The following is a 15,208-nucleotide window of genomic DNA, read 5'->3' on the forward strand; positions in this document are numbered from 1 at the left end:
ATTACACAGATAAAGGAAAATTCTCAAGTGTCGAGGTTTGAGCAGATGGTAATATCTCAAACCTCTTCCCAATCCCCACCTCAAGGTTGAGAAATCAGATGACGTAGTCAGACAGATGGAGAACACAAGCGCTTTATCACTGATAAAGCTGATTGGGGAATGCAGCTTAGAGCTGGTGCCCAAGGAGCATCCTGGACTATCTGTTCCTCTCAGTGCCACTCTCAAAACAGAAATTAAACCTGCCAACCTGGTCACTAATAAAGCTGGATGAGCTCATGGTTCCCTAACAGAGGTAGATGCCTTACATGTGGCAGAGGAAGAGAGACCAAATGTTCTAGTGGAAGAAGGTCACACGTTGGGCACCTCAGTGCTCCTGCACATGACTTCTCTTCCAGAAGACTAGCCTGGGTTTCCTACATGCAGCTCAGGGCTTAGCCATGAGGAAGCAAAAACTGCCAGCCCTCCTAAAGCCTAGCCCCAAAGCTGACACAATGTCACTTCTACCATATTTTATTGGTGAAAGCATTCAGGCCAGTCCAGAATCAAGCGACTGGAGGGATAACCTTCTCTGCTTGGTGAAGAACTGGCAAGAGTGTACAGGAAGGGAAGGAACTGATGGCAGTCAAGCTTTCCCACACTCTAACACAGCGGTCCCCAACCTTTTTGACACCAGGGACCGGTTCTGTGGAAGACAGTTTTCCCGGGATGGGGTTGGGGATGGCTCAGGTGGTAATGCGAGTGATGGGGAGCGATGGGGAGCGGTAGATGAAGCTTCACTTGCTTGTCCGCCCACTGAACACCTCCTGCTGTGCAGCCGGGGGTTGGGGAAGAGTTTGGGGCACCCCTGCTCTAACGGACTGAGGGTGCCTCACAGTTGCCTCTGTGTACCAACGTCAAGCCCATCTACATGTTCTATATGTTTCCAATGAGCAATGTCGCTCTGGGCTCTGAGTGCAGCATAAAGAGAGCCCTGGAACACACAGGATGAATAAAATTCTCCCCTGCTATGGAGTCTTACCGCCCTTCGACTTAGAGAATGACATATGAAGCCTGTTATGCTCCGGCTATTCAATGAAAAATGAGTCTCAGGAATGTGAATCAGTAGAGCCTGAAGATTTTATTTGTACTAAGAGTCTTACATTCTTAATGCTTAAAATCACCTCTTGAGTTTGAAAAGCTGTAAGAAAACTACCTTAGTATATGTTATCATTTCTTCATTTTTACCTTTAAAAAAGTGTTTTCTCATACATTTGAAACTCATGACAGTCCTATGAGATAAGCATAGATACAAAAAGTGTTGGACCTGGAATGAGAACTTAGGTCTTCTCCCTTTAAAATAAAATGGATTTTTTTATTCGTAAAAATAATAAATGTTCTTGTAGAAAGTCTGGATATACAAAACGCTTTAAGAATGTAAGAAAGCAAATTCCCCATAAAAGCACATCTCAGAGATAAGCATCATTACCCTTGTGATTTTTCTTTTTTTTTTAAAGATTGATTGATTGATTGATTGATTGATTGCTATGTTGGGTCTTCGTTTCTGTGCTAGGGCTTTCTCTAGTTGCGGCAAGTGGGGGCCACTCTTCATCGCGGTGCGCGGGCCTCTCATTATCGCGGCCTCTCTTGTTGCGGAGCACAGGCTCCAGACGCGCAGGCTCAGTAGTTGTGGCTCACGGGCCTAGTTGCTCCGCGGCATGTGGGATCTTCCCAGACCAGGGCTCGAACCCGTGTCCCCTGCATTAGCAGACAGATTCTCAACCACTGCACCACCAGGGAAGCCTACCCTTGTGATTTAACTTCCAATATACTCTTATTTGTTTCCTCTTAGCTAACAGCAATAAAAAGCTCTTATATCCTTCATAATCACATATGTAGTTTTTCAATTGTAATCATATCATAAAACAATAACTAGGTGTATCCTTATTTCCCCCAGTCATTAAACACTCTTCAAAACACAATTTGTAAATGATATGCTTTTTAATCTGACTATATAAACCGATACATTGTGTAATACCTGGAAGTGCAAGAGAAGCAATAAAAAATTAATTTAATAATTAATTAATTAATTAATTAAAAAATTCTCTCTATGCCTACTACTTGCAGCTAACAATTGCTATCTTTCTGCTGTTTTTCCTTCTGGAAATATTTTAATACAGGTAAAGAGATTGAAAGTGACATATACATATCTATCTATCATCTCTATACGTGTATGTATACACTCAACATGTATAAATATACATATGCATCTTATATTTACAAAAGTATGACCATAGTGTACCCTGCTTTGTAAACTTCACTTCACTTTTACTGAACAACGTATGGTAAATATTTTCCCATGTCTGTTTTTCACAATACCATCCCATCCAACATGTTATTATGAAAATTTTCAAACATTCAGAAAAGTGTAAAGATTGTGCCTTGTGTGTACACCACCACCTAGATTCTACCACTGATGACAACAGTTCTCATTACTCTTAGGTGGAGAGTGTTGCTGGGACTCCCGGCCTGCTGGGCAGCGGGGATGGGTGGGTGCAGTGCCCTCTCCCACAGACAGCAAATACCCCAGGCAGTGCAGGACCTTTCTTCCAGTGACATCGGGGTGGGTGAGGGTCTGTGGGTGGGTCACTGACAGCTACAGAAAGAAATCATCTCTGGTTAAATGGCCCATGATCGATGCTCTACTCATCACACTTCTTGGAAGCCTTTCTCTGAGGTGTGCATGTGTGTGTGTGTGTGTGTGTGTGTGTGTGTGTGTGTGTGTGTGTGTGTAGCTCTCCGGCTTTCTTAAGGCAGTTGCAGAGGAAAGGTTTTCTGGTTCCAGTATTGCCAGTGTGAAGCAGTCATTTCTGGGTTGGTCAGCATTCGTTGTACTGCAAAGAAACTTTATTTTTGTTCTTGAAAATGGTTGAGATTGGTCTTTTAGCTTTACCCTCTAGAACCCCCAAATACCCTTGCTATTTGAGCATATAATGATCCTTTAAGAAAGCACAGACGTTTATAACAACGACAACAAAGAAACCCACACTGACCATAAAAAATATAGCAGTTAGGGAAAAAAACACTGCACTCAAATTCTATATGGAAGAGCCTCAGTGCCTGTGGTCTAAGTGGTACCAAAATATCTGCAAAGAGGTGGAAACAAATGAGCTGGCTCGCCTAGAGTTCACTTCCCACCAGTGGAACTCCAGAAAGAGCTCCCCTGTCCATCAGGGGATGAGATGCCACACTCTCTCACTGAGCAATAAAACGACCTTAATCTTGACCTCTTCCCCTCAACAACTCTTTCTCAAGGGTAGAGTGAAGTAGCAAAAAGCTTTGAGCTTCTCCCTGAGAAAAACAAGTAATAACCGTGAACTTTCAACAGCCCCATCCTGACATTATTTCATTTGTGTTTCAACTACCTTTGTGTGAAGTAAGGGAAAATATGATCACTCTCCCCCATGCTGGAGAGCTTGATTCAGAGACGCAGACAGGTGTTCAAATCTACATTTTTTGACACCTAACTGACTGCTCCTTCCATGCCACCAACTTTACGTACCTCTCCTCAAAAGCAAAGAGGAAATTGGTCAAGACAAAAGGCTGCAAAAAATAGCGGGCAAAAAAAAAAAATAGCAGGCAAAGCGGCTTTATTAAAAATTACTCACCTGATAGCTTTCCTTCTTCCACAGTATGGTGTCTATAAAATGTGTATGGCCTTCAAGGAATTTAAGAAGTTCAATCTTCCTCCTTTTTCTCATGCAGGTCCCTGAGAAATGAAAACTATTCTGATGAAATGATTGAAGGGAACAGTGTGCTTGCACCAAGTTTCCTTAACTCTCATTCTGCTAAAGTAAAATTATGAGGCAACTGCCCACCTGAGAAACTTTAGACAAAGTAATAGGGCAGGGTCCATTAATAATTAATAGGGCTGGGCATTTGTTTACCCCCATCTGGTTCTGGCTCTCTGAGGACCACCTCCTCAGCCTTCAGGCCACAAAAGAACCTCAGTAATTTACAGTCATAAAAATGAAAAATCACTGCATGGAAGTGAAGTAAATGAGTTCTGTGCAATGACTAGGAAATGATTTTTTTTTTCCTCCCACAAAGCACTCATATCAAAGAAAAGGACTAAATCATGGAATTTCCAAAGAGCTGTCTCTTCTCTTACACGAATCGGTTAACTGGAGTTCCTGATTTACACTCACAGGAATCTGTCATTTGGCCAATGTTTACCTCTCATGATGAGTTCTATGGGGCTTTTCCAGAAGGACCAGGATGTTGCCATATTTGACCAGAGAAATTTTAAGTCATTTTCCTTTAACTATTTATGTATGCATTATCTCCACAGTGGTGGGCCATCTTGATTTGGATATTAACAGGCTTTTGAAAGATTAAAAGCTCACATCAGAGCCTCTGGCACTCAGCAATCGTTCCTCCCAGTGAGTGAAGAGATATAGAGGCAGACAGAAAGGTGGAAATCCTGAAAAAGTAAGATTTTCCCCAAATGAAACAAATATGATAACTCAGGTGTCAGCAGATTTTTAAAAATCCTACTCTAACACGTTTAGGTCTCACCATTTATTTCCTCTGATCTTAATTAAGGAAGCCCTTGAGTCTCCCAGGCCTGCCCAATCATCCAAGGACAAAAATTCCAGGAATTCAGCAGCCTCACCCACGGGAAAGTCTGCAGCAAATCAAGGTAAGCAATTATCATGATTTCCCACAGAGATCAAACATAAGAACCTACCAAACTTCCTACTTTATTGAGTTCCAGCCTTCTGTTTCAAATCTACAGCCTCAAGCTCTTAATCTGCTTGAAACCCTAGTCGACATGGAAAATTGATATGCAATCTAGTAATATTTCATGGGGTGATTTGGCCACTTTGGGCTCACGTGGGCACGCTATCTTGTTTCCTCGGCTGTAAGATGAGCCCGTGGTGCTAATGTATTGTGCTTCATATATTGTGCTTCCTTTACCTTCTCTCCCTTCCTGACTTCTGCAACCACTGACCTTCTCTTCTCACATTTCTGTCTACATCTTTATTTTAATAACAGCTTGTGTGGCTGGCATAAGTGTTTTGTAATTAGTCCCAGTGAATCACACAACGTTAGAGTGGGAGAAAAAACTTGAAGGTCACCTAGTCAAACCGCTTCCTTTTTTAAATTGAGAAACCACACTCAGAAAGTTAAGTAATTTTCTCAAAGTGTCGCTACTTGTTTTGACAGAAGATCTATCCTGATCTTCTGACTCAACACTATACTCTTTACACACACACCACTGGTTCACAATATTTTTAGCCACTGGACTCTTTCTCCAGATGAAATAAGATGGGGAAGGCAATACAAAAAGATGATAAATTCAAAGCAGGAGTGGGTCCTGGAGACCCACCTGCTGAATCCTCCCCACCTGCTGGATCCTGCCCTGAGGCACAGCCATAATACCCCTGGGGAAGGTTATAATGAGAATATTTAACCACATGGTAAGGCAAAGTCACAGAACAATCAAAAGGAATGCACCTGTCACCATCGTCAGCCACACAAATGCATACTGGTTGTTCACCACTGCTGCCTCCAAGGGTCTGCCAGCACAGTCTGTAAATCACTGCACCTTTCTGTGTTAGCAGGGCTGCAGGTGGAAAAATGTTAGCCATCCAGGATATCACCAACCAGAAATGCCTAGAAATTGGACTTTACCGCACTGCCTGATAGAGCACTCATGTCTAGTCACTGATGAGTCACAGTATCAATTTCCTTTGAAAGAAACTACATAAAAATACCGAGTTAAAGTTAGTGCAGGGTGCTTCAGCTAAGCAGAATAAACTCAGTGTGGAGAATAATAACTTTGCCAAAATTTTACACAGTGGGAAAGCAGGAAGTGTCAGCAATCCGTGGAAAATGGCAGGCATTTGAAAAAAATTAAAGTTTTATATATATACATATTTTTAAATTTATGTATGAAATAAATATGTGTTTGTGTGTATGTTTGTAGGTAGTTCTGAAAAGTAATGTGACAACTGAAAAATACTTGTTATGAGTCATGCTCTTTTAAAAAGCATTTAAATATACACACAAAATCCTAAGACACCTCTCCATCACTTGGCAGATGGAACAAACCAAGAGGCTGAATCAATGTTATTTTTCGCTCACATCAAAACCATACTTTCTCTTAGTTGGAAGGGTAAATATAGGAAAGAAAGTTTAGAATATCTGGAAAATGACAAGTATCAATAAATAAGTTTGAAAGTCTAAAGTTTTCCACTTGTTCATTTCCTGGTTCTTGTCCCGGGGTGTCCATCCTGTGTACCTCAAAGACAGTGTCACCCAGCAGGTCTGACTTTTCTCTTCCAGCTCAGTTTATGATGCAAGGGACGAGTCGTGGAACCACAAGTTAGAATGCAGACGCTGTTGGATTACACTACTCTCCTGGCTCTAGGAAATCATTAATCTTCAGGAGCCTCAGTTTCCTCATCTGTTAAATGTCATGAAGAATTTGTATTCACTTTGTTGCTAAAAGTAATAGCTTCAGATTATAATTTTACTGCTATTATTAATATTTCATGTTTAAATTATTTTATTTAATGAACACTTTACAGCCCTTATTATATGTAGGGACTATTTTTTAAAGCTCTATAAACATTAGCTTATTTAATGCTCAAATTTATGAGGCAAAAATTTTCCCATTTTACAGAGAAGAAAACAGAGACACACAGAGGTTAAGTAATTTTCTCAACACCACACAGCTAGTAAGTAATAGGGTTGAAATTCAAACTCAGGTAACTGATTCCAAAGTTCTTGTTCTTACTTATTACACTATGCTGCAGCACTGAAAGTAAAATATTATTTTTAAAACATTTCTTGACTTTGTAGAAATTGAAAAGTAAATCAACAGCCTCAAACAATGTATTAGGGGTAGCTGGGAGCCAACATTCAAAAGGTAGAATGATTTCCCTAATCTCCTCTTGACTGCTGGAATTGTGTGAGTATTGAATCCTCTTCATGCAGAGTATTAATCTTCAGCAAGTGGGTGCCTCCTAAAAATTTGGAGGGATAAACTGAAGTAAGTCTTACAGACAAAGCTGTATTTTAATTGCACTCTCTGCATTAGCAGAATGATGAATGAGTAGGTTTGGGGCTATAGTAGAGTTCCTTTACAATAACCTTCCTCCAGCTTTATAGAACCTGTTTGAGCAGAAGCTACATTTGTTGCTGTAAACATAAGGTTGCAATGGCTATTATCCTGGGGTGATCTCTTTCATGGGGACTTAAAACTTAAGTAACTGAGTCAGAGCCCTGAAACCTACAATGTCTCTTTATTTTCTTTGCAAATATTAAAGAGAACTGCCTCTCCCTACCACGCTTGTCTGAGAGCCCCAAATCATGAGTAAAACACAATAAGACATCAAGACAACAAATGACTGAACTGAAGCATATAAAGGACATCTCCTTGTTGATGGGGCCTCCATCTGTGGGTCCAGGAAGGATGCTACTGCATCTTCAGCAGAAGACCAATGTAGGGTCAATGTCATTGGTAATATGTAAATTTGAGTTCCTCAAGTGAGCCAACTCTAGCTTCTCTTTGGAAGGAGATACATAATCATAGTAGTTAATGCGTTTTTCTTTAGGTGATTCAGGAGAAAATAAGCTATAGCCCCACGGATGGAGAAAGCAGACATGTAACTTAAGCCAGTTACCACCCCCCCAAAAAAAGAATCATTCCACCCTCTTCAGAACAAAGAGAAGCCCAGGAAGAGAAAAACTTCATTAGCGTAGAGCTGTAGACCAGGGCCAGTGTTTGTTAGACGTGGGGAGAGTTACTGGGGCTACTGAAGAGAGGAATGTCCTGAGAAAGGAGAGAAAATAGAGAGATTAAGTACAGAGGACTGTAGAGGTGGAGAGGGTTGGTTGAAAAAGGGAATGTCCCACATGGGACACTCTCCAAAGACCTAAGCAGCAGGTCTTGTCTCTGACTTCTCCTGCAGCTCTCTGCTTTCCTATGGAGTTCAAGGAAAACCAGATAAAGTCACAACTCCCAGCCGTCAAATTCTGTACTGATTTGGGATACTTACTTGAACCCTTTAATTAGAAAAATAGTGTGGAGATATTTGAAATGGAGAAAGTGGGGTGCTGGTAAGACAGATCTTTCTCTCTCTCTATATATATATGTATATATACATATATATATGTATATATATATTTATATATGTTATTATATTATTATTATTTATATATATGTATATATATATTTAAAATTCCTGATTTGTAGCATAGGCCACTTTCCTTGATGTAAATATGCCCATCAATGCTGATTTCAAGTTACCAAGGTGATGTCACTGTATGCAGAGTTTGTAAGCAATGCCCTCAGTCCCTTTCTCCTGAGTCAGTACCGTTTGGCTTCTGCTCATGACTCCACTGGATGGGGGCTACATCAGATCATCAGCCTATGTCTTCTGCATTTCTCATTCAAAAACTTATAAACTAGCAGATGATCATACACAGTTGAGAGACTGTTGGAGTAATTTCCCTGCCTCTCCCTTCCCCCAGAAAGTTTGAAAGGGTTGAGTATAACTAAGGTGATGGCCATGAAAATACATGGTGATTATAAATCTGTTCATTGTAACAGTACCATGATCCATGACCTTACACAGGGCAAGTAAGTAGTCTCAACAACATCCAAGCGCTGAGATCCACCCAACATGAAAAATAAGTCAAAGAGTAAGCAGAATATCTTATTACTGGAAACAGTTACTAAAGGCAGGGCTGGATAACAGAGCTTATATCTGTGGTCAAGTGGGCTTCCAAATAGGAAATTCCCTGGAAGTAAGGAGTCTGGAGGAGTAGATACCTTTAAAATGAGAAGCATGGAGGAGAGTAACAGAATTTATGCTCTCTGCAGGAAGATTTTCTCCCAAAAGAGTTTAGAGGGAGGAAGTGATGGGAGACTATGACTCAAATTGAACAGGTGGGGCTTCCCTGGTGGCTCAGTGATTAAGAATCTGCCTGCCAATGCAGGGGACACAGGTTCGGGCCCTGGTCCAGGAAGATCCCACATGCCACAGAGCAACTAAGCCCATGCGTCACAACTACTGAGCCTGAACTCTAGTGCCCGTGAGCCACAACTACTGAGCCGGCACGCCACAACTACTGAAGCCAACGCACCTAGAGCCCATGCTCTGCAACAAGAGAAGCCACAGCAGTGAGAAGCCCATGCACTGCAACAAAGAGTAGCCCCCGCTCACGGCAACTAGAGAAAGCCCGCACTCAGCAATGAAAACCCAACGCAGTCAAAAATAAATAAATAAAATAAATTAAAAAAAAATTTTGAACAAGTACATATCCTGACACATGCAATACTGGAATACAGGGTTCCTAAAACATCCTATGGATTCTCAGTCCTGCTAAAGGATGAGATTTACAATGTAAGGAGCAGAGAGGAAAATGGGTTCTGGGACCTGATATACTCTTCTGAGAACTCCCTAAAAGAAAGTTTTCTCTAGTTGTGGAAACACCTTTACATCTAGGGCTCCTTCTCCTCACCAATTTCCCACTGGCCCTGAACATTCAAGGGCAAGACCTTAATCCAGGAATAAGTAAGAGAGGGGTGGACAGGGACCCAGTGGGAGAGATACAGGCACAGAGAAGGAAAGCTGGGGAGCTCTCTTTCTCTCTCTCTTTCTTCTGTATCATTTTGTCATTTCAGGGAGAAGAGAAATGCCTTAATAACTGCATGACTTAATAACTTCAGCTTTTCTGGAAACTGAAAGACCAGGTTACTCTAGCCCAAGCTATAACCCAGAAAATTGGGTAACTGTGAAACCGAGTCCCCCTAAAACTGAGTTCCCTTACTGAGTTTATGACTAACCTCTCTACCCAAAACTTTATTCCCTTTCTTTTCCCCTCTGACCTCAATCCTGTGCTAACTGAACTCCAATCAACGAGAATCAGATGACTAAAATTGCTGTTGTCGATAACATCTTTAATGTACTAAAATTGCTGTTGTAGATACCATCATTAAGGTACAAACCCAGGTTGTTTCTCCCAACAAGATGAACTAATAGACCCCCAAGCTGTGGACCACCTGGCCTGAGAATTATAAACCAAAGACCTCCTGACTCCTGAAACTATGGTTAAGCACAGAAATATCACAAGATGATGATTAATCCCAGCCTCTCTGTTCTTCCTCATTAAAAATACCTCTAACTCCCAGATTTACTTTGCTGTACACTGAAACTAACACAACATTGTAAATCAACTATACCCCAATAAAAAATTTTTTTAAATAATAAAAAAATAAAAGCAATTGTTATGAACATAAAAATAAAAATACCTCTAACTCAAAGACCAAGTTGAGGAGAGTCTGAGGCTTGTCTCCCACTTCCTTGCTAGGCGCCCTGCAATAAACACTGTACTTTCCTTCACCACAAGGAAGTCAGTAGATTGGCTTTTCTGAGCCTTGGGTGAGTGGACTCGAGTTCTTATTGGTAACAATTGCACCTACCTGGGTCCCTTGGTTATTTTTTCAAGTAGAGGCAGAATTGTGCAGTGGCACAAAGGCAAAGATGTTGGCATAGGACTGACATGGTTCATGTCATGGCCATGCTGTTTACCAGCTGTGTAATCTTGGGCCTCAGTTTTCTCATCTGTTAAATAGGAGTAAAAATACTACATCATTGGATTTTTAAAAGGTGACACTGTATGTAAAGTACAGTTCCTGACATGCAGTAAGCGATCCCCATAGGCCATCTGATATATAACTATTAACAAAACTGATAATAATCATGGCAAAACGTATGGATTCTGAAGTCTAACTGTCTGGGTTCAAATCCTGACTTTAGTTCTTCATGTGACATTGAGCAAGTTACTTGATTTTCTATGCCTCAGTTTCCACATCTGTAAGTGGAGATAAAAATAGTACCTACTTTACAGGGTTGCTATGAATAGTAAATAATATAATCACAAAATACTTATAAATCAGACCTCTCATAATATTAGCTATAAAGTTGTTACTATCCAGTTGAGGAGAGACTCATTCCTACCCTCCGTCCCACAGTTGTATAGGGGATCAGCACCGGTATTTCGCACTCAGACTGACTTATGCTTGGTTTGGAAACCAAAGATAGCAGCTTACTTGGGCTAATTCTAGATGGCTGTTTGGGCCTCTCCTGCCAATGGCTATCTTACTGGGCTCTCCTACTGGCAATGGCAACCCCCCCTCCCAGTCCCAATAACTGTGAATTCCTCACCACTTCTTTGAAAATTCTGGACAATCGTCAACAATTCATGCTTCTGGAGCCCTGCATGTAAGATTCCTTTCCTGTCCTCTGCTCATCCACCTGGCACTTCTCACTCAAGACCCAGCTTTGAAAGTTACCTACTCAATGACTCCCTCAGTTGGAGGTAGACATTCCTTCCTCTGGGTTGCATGGCTCTTGTTCATAATTATTATAGGATTTATTATGTGGCATTTTGACTGTTTAGCATGTGGTGTCTTTCCAGCTAGAATGTGAGCTCCAGGGTAGTGACTGTTCCGTTCATCTCTGTTTCTCCAAAGCTTTCCTGAGGCTGCCACAAAGTATGCATTCAATAAATCATTTAAGCCAAAGAAAGTAATCCATTCAACGTATCAGTCTATCATACTCTCAGATTATTTCAGGTTGCCCCACAGCCTGAAAGGTCCTTTAGGGCAAAGATAGTGGTTTTTTAAAATCTCTGTAGCCCCAAGGTAGCCAAGTACATAGCAAGTACTTAATAATTATTTATGGAATAAACAAAAAGATGAATTTGCAAACCAATCTCTTTTGAACATAAACTTTTTATTAGTGTATAGAATAAATTGATAATTCTTGGATCAGATAAATAATATAATTTAATAAAAATTAAAGGCAAGTAGTATAATTTAATCACAATTAAAGTAGCATCTTGTAAGTAGAATGTTTAGTTGATATAATAAATCAGCAGTTGTCCAAAAATTCTAATCTTTGCTCCTTAGGCAATTTATGGCAGTGGATCACTCACTGAGTTTTTAAAATTCACATTCTTAGGTTCCACTCCAATGTATTGAATCAAAGTATCTAAAAAGAGCATAGACAGATGTTTTGTTTTGTTTTCCAAATATATCCAAGATTAATGTGACACCAGGGTTGAGAATCATGCTGGCCCTCTAACTTGCCAGCCCTGTGATTTTGAGCAAATTTTTCATTTCTCAAAGCCCCAATATCCTCATCCATAAAATATAATTATCATGCCTCCCTTTTTAGGTTGAGTAACGTTTAAATGAGAAAATCCCATAAGAAGTATTAAACACAGTACCTAAAATGCTAAATGCATTGAACAAACTTTTTATTATTTTATTAGCAATATAATTTTTAATATTGGAACGTGTGTCACACTGCCACCCATGAGCCACCACTGCCACATTTGGCTAAATATCCTAACGCAGGTTCCTGCCCTTTCTATTTAAATAGTTGAAAGTGAACTAACTTGCTCGTACTAACTCATCAAATAAGAGGGAGGCTAGCTTTTAAGTAGTCCAACCATCCTCTCTTCTATCAATCTCTGCAATGAAGGCCCAAAATTTCTTCAATTTCTAAGAATTAAATTATGCAAGTCTCATTCAGGCTTAAGGTTACTTCTAGTGGAAATGACAACAGAGAAAATGCTCTGGGACAAAACTTCTTAAATATTATCTGTTCCCAAAAGAGTGAAAAGATGGCTTGAGAAAATCTGCTCTGCGGGAAATTGTTTTGAAAGATACTTTGGATTTATTCATTAATTTTCTTTCTGTTATCTCTCTAATGTCCTTGTAACTCTAGCAGGTCTCTGATGTTCATTCCCATCGAAAAGGAGCCAAATGAGACATACTACGCAAATCGTAGCACGTGCAAATTCTTTATAAATTCAGAAACCAATGTATTAGCATTATGGAAAACAAGATAAATATGAATAAGGAAAATAAATGCTTAAGGTAGAAAAAAGCATGCTTGAAGAAAACAGCCCAGGAATTCCTATATTCTGCTAAGAGGGTGGAGGTGATAGGAAAATAGAAATGAAGGTCTGGAGTTGAGAAAACATGGATAGAACGTTTACAGTTGAGAAAAGGTCAATACAATGTCTATTATATACCTCATCTTCACATTTATTATCAAAGGTAATCTTCCCAATGACAATGAAAGGGAAATGTTGTTGTCCCAGTATTACAGATGAGAAAATGCAGACATGTACAGGTGAGACTTCAAGAGTCCATACAACTGTTAGTGGCAGAATGGAGTGACACTCAACGCATGGCTTGCTCCGTTTCACCGTTCATCCTCTTTCTATTAAACTATTTTGTGTAGTACAGAGGAGAAGCCCACAGCTACCAAAGACCATTGTTAACTAAAACAGAATACTGTAATTCACGTGTAAGAAAAGCTCTGGAAACGGGCACAAGTCTCTGAGGGAAGTGTTTGCCACGAGGGAGGCTACCCTGGGCTATATGACATGAACACATCAGAATGGTTTTTCCACATTTGCGGGACATGAACAAAACAATTTTAGACTTTGGAGCAGAAAGAAATTGGTCAGGGAGTAGGGGACAATTTTTTTCTCCCACCGTGCTTCATGTTTTAATTTGGAGAAGTTTTTTGGGTTTTTTGTTTGTTTTGTTCTGTTTTCTATTTTGTCAGATAAGTAGGATTCTACATTTTTTTCACTCTCCCTTTATTTTATATCAACAGAAAAACAAAGCTTTTTTAATCAAAATATTTGATGTTTTCTATCAGTTCCTCAAAATCCTTACCCTGTGTTGATAGGAAATACCTCCCCCTTAAAGCTCAATTCTTCTCTCTTACAGAGGCCAGAGTGAGAAGGAGTGATATAAAAAGATTACCCTCAGGGAGACCTGTACCCAGACGGCGAGGTTTGAAGCAGTTGACCACAGGCTTAATGCAATGTCCTCTGAGTTATCTCTGGGCTTTGGTTTCCAAAACCAACTTCTATCTCACAAAGTTCTTTTGGGAAAAAGAAAGAACAATGGACAAATGAACCCCTTTGCAAAATTTTACCAGTTTTAAGTGATGGCACTAAGCTCAGGTCTCTGTTTTCTCATTTAATCCTTAGAGCAACTGTTATGATCTCCTTTTATCGGAAAAGGACACTGAGGCCTAGAGGCCTAGAGGCCTAGAGGCCTAGTTGGTTAGCTGTCAAGCAGATCCTGAGAGGTTGAGCCAGCTTTCCCTGATCCCTGGCCTGTGCACTTGTGCAGTGTGAGGACTTTAGAGGCAAAACACTTGGGTTCGAATTCTGGCTCCACTTGCTGTGTGACCTTGGGCACGTTTCCTAACATCTCTGTGCTGGAATGTCTTCATTTCCAAAATGTGGGGTAGTGATAGAGACAGCAAATCACAGGGCTGTCGTGAGGATTAAATGAGTTAATACATTGAAAGTTCTTAGATCTGCGATTCCTATCCAGTGAGCCAAGGTGCCTCAGGGCACCACGAGGAACTCATATAGGGTTGCTGGGACTTTTAAAATTTTCAAGGGAAATGTGGTGATACTTGACATCTGTCAGACATTGAGCAAACTCCTAGCTCGAAGTAGTTCACAGTTGCAACATTAGATTACACTGCTTTCCTTTTGATGATGATATATCTTCACAAAGCTGGGTTTTCAATGAACACTGTGAAAAAAAGGCATCCCAAAATCAATGCGGGGCGGGGCTGAGTGTGGCTACGTCCGGTCTGATCCCTACATCTGAGACGTTGCGCAGCACCCAACGGGCGCACACATCCATTACAAGTAATTTTGTTATTTTACAATGAAATAAAAGTATTGTCTTTTCTTTTAATGTGTGTATGTCATTTTTTTCAAATGGCTACTTAAGTTGTTAGGACATAAATATTATAATAATGTCATAATATTATAATATATACTATATAATATTACAAATAATAAGTTGTTGAGACCTAACTACTTAGTAAATGGATATGATGGATATTTCTTTTGTCCCAGATGTGCCATGAAAAAAAATTATTGTCACTCTGAATGCCACAAAATGTTTGGAACTGGCTTGGAACAATTCCTTGTGACTAGTCACGCTATATATGTCAGCTGTTCTCATCAACCCCCGCGCTGTACTGAGTCTCATATTAAGTTCTGCCAGTTCCATTTGAGTAATAGAGCTGATGTGTACGTCTGCAAACTTGCCTAACCAGGGTGGGAGAGAGGGACCAGATTTTACAGCTAAAGACACAAG

The sequence above is a fragment of the Balaenoptera physalus genome, assembly GCF_965194825.1.
Source record: "Balaenoptera physalus genome assembly, chromosome: 8".
In the NCBI taxonomy this organism is placed as follows: domain Eukaryota; kingdom Metazoa; phylum Chordata; class Mammalia; order Artiodactyla; family Balaenopteridae; genus Balaenoptera; species Balaenoptera physalus.